Source organism: Cupressus sempervirens, chromosome 3 (genome assembly GCF_028749045.1).
Source record: "Cupressus sempervirens isolate cs-2001-9-10 chromosome 3, ASM2874904v1, whole genome shotgun sequence".
In the NCBI taxonomy this organism is placed as follows: domain Eukaryota; kingdom Viridiplantae; phylum Streptophyta; class Pinopsida; order Cupressales; family Cupressaceae; genus Cupressus; species Cupressus sempervirens.
The window spans coordinates 147866049-147868891 of record NC_143120.1 but is presented as its reverse complement, the minus strand read 5'-3'; positions in this window follow the sequence as shown (position 1 = coordinate 147868891).

Sequence of the window (2843 nt, the reverse complement as noted above, 5' to 3'; positions counted from 1 at the left end):
TGAAAGAACTTGAAGATTTTACTTTGATTCCTAATAACATCTTTCATCTTTGTTCATGCTTATGTAATATTTTTAGTACTAAATACTTTGGAATTGATGTATGATATAACTTTTGAATATTAGTCCCACATACCTCTTGATTGCTTAGTTTGATGAGATATGATCACCTGACCCATTGGGTAAAGTGATCCCTTCTCCACTTGATGTGCTACAATCCTCCTTTTTCTTCCATGTCTTGTTAATTTCATTTCTAACATTTTCAACATTTTCCTTCCCTTTTCCTTTCTTGAACTCACAACTTGGTGCCTTTGACCTTGTTGGTCAATATCGACTCATGTGATCAATCTTCAAACAACTAAAATGTGTGGTTTGACTCAACTGCCTTTTGTAGTCACTTCTAAAGTGTGTTATAATGAAATTCTCAAGAACATGTCCATATTCTTAACAATAATGATAGCTATACCATGTATTATAATCCCAGTTATAAGAGTTTCCATTGTTCCTTACCTTTGTTTTCCTGTCTGATGACCACATGGGCTTGGATCTGCACTCAAAAGCTCCATGTCCATACTAACAGTTATAACAATATCCTTCATTTCTTTGAGTGTGTATGGTCCTAGTTTTGCTCTCATATTCTTGGTGACCTTGTTTTTTTCACTTATGGTAGTGAACCATGTTCTTATGCTTGACATTCTGATTTGTAGTTTTTCTCCTGCACACATTAGCAATATATCCTTTAAAGGGAACAAATTTCCACAATCCATTATATTGTACTGATATATTTTTGGATTCGATTGTGTTAAGATTTTTACCATCAAAATTTTGAATCACACTACGTGATCCATCATCAGGATGAAGAGCAAGAGATGCAAAAAACAATGGATCACGTAGTGTGATCCGAAACGTTGATGGTAAAAATCTTAACACAATCGAATCCAGAAACATATCAGTACAATATATCCTTTCTTAACACAATTATGACTAGTAGATTTGGAATTCTTACCTTTGTTGCTCCTTTCTTTAGCACTTTTGGATGACTCTCCTTCTTTAGTACTTGTGTAACCCAGTCTAAATGTGCCATTATTAGGTCTAGAGGATCTCATTAATTGCTCAAAGTATTTGATGGCTTCACTTGGTTTATTGAAACTTTTAGCAAATTCCTTTTCCCTTTTTAGGTCACTTTGTAATTGCTCATTCTGCAACTTCAATGTTGTTATTTCAATATCTTTGACATTCAATTCATAGTTGGCATTCATCATTTGACTTAGAGTATCCAATTGCATGTTGGAAATCTTGGTTAGCTCTAATGATTTCTCTTCCAGTCTATTGTTCAAAATTCTTTTGTCTTCTTCAATCATGGCTTTGTCTTCCATAGCTTTCTTTTTTTGTTTAGTTATCTCACATAGTAGTATGGCTTGTAATTCTTTCTCTAACTTGAGATTCCTAATTTCCCTAGCTTGAGATTTGTTCTTTTCCATTAGATCTGTAACTACTGCATCAAATTCATCGGAGTCTCCATTAGCAAATAGCTTGGTAGTGTCCATCTCTTTGTATTGTGTGTCATTCTCCTCAATGGCAATTTCCTTCCTTCTCTTCAAATATTTCTTTAGGTCTTCTCTTGCTTCATTTAGTTGATGTAGAATGAGTTTTATTTCAATTCTCTAATTGTTAATGATCTTTACCAACTTGTAGAATTCCATTTCCAAGATCATTTCTCAAAGCTACAAAGCTTCTCTTTTAGAGAATTAGGCTCTGATACCAATTGTTGGAATTACAATAGGAAAGGTAAAATTTTGAGAGTGTGGGGTGGGTGAATCAGTAGTTTAAACTTTGACCTATAAAACATTCACCACACATCAATCTCATACATTTAATAAGTAAACTGAAATACCATGTAAAGCATGCACATTTAAATCATGTAAACAAGAAAGCATTCACACACATATGACAAAAAATATGATTACCTAGAAACCCTCCAATGAGAAGGTAAAAATGGGGTGGGGATGACACCACAAATCTTCACTAATATAGTAATAAAGTCTATCTAATGAAGGTTACAATGTCTAATCATGAGACATGATCTACCCTGTGAAAGGTTTTCCCTATTAAAGGATTTCAACACCCTATTAGAAGTGTGCCTTGTTAAAAGAATTTAATTCATAATTAAGTAAGCACCTTGTTAGAGGATTTTAATACAACCTATTAGGACTACTTTATTAAGAGAGTTAACTGATTCACCTATTAGAATGACTCATCAATGATCCTATGGTTAGCACTCTATTTATTGATGATAGATCACCTCTAAACTAATGTATTCTTGATCTATCTTGATCGGATGTCTCTTTTTTGTATATTATCTCCTTCCTCTATTCTCCTTTAACTAATTCTATAATGTAATCTCACTTCACAATTCCTTAGCCACCATGAATACTCTATTTGTGCATGCAAAATTCTCCCTTTACTCCTTTCACACACATTTTATAGTTTAGGGTTTGTCCTTCTTAAGAAGACTTAGATGACTTAGGGTTAGGTATGAATCAATGGCTATGATTCATCAATTTTTTTTCTTAAACCTTCCTTTTCCTAATTGGCTACATGTAATTCATAGGGATTCCAACTTAAGATTCATCCTTATCTCCAAAATATCATAATTCAATCTTTAAGTTGGCTAAAAAATGGTTTACATAGTAGTTTGTGTGATTACAAACAATTATGAAAAAATTGTCTTACTCAGAATATGAAGCCTCTGATGCTTGGCATATATTGATTTCTATGTTATGACTCAACATTTGAATGACTTGGCATGCATTGCTTACTCAACTCCTGTATCAGTTGGTATACAC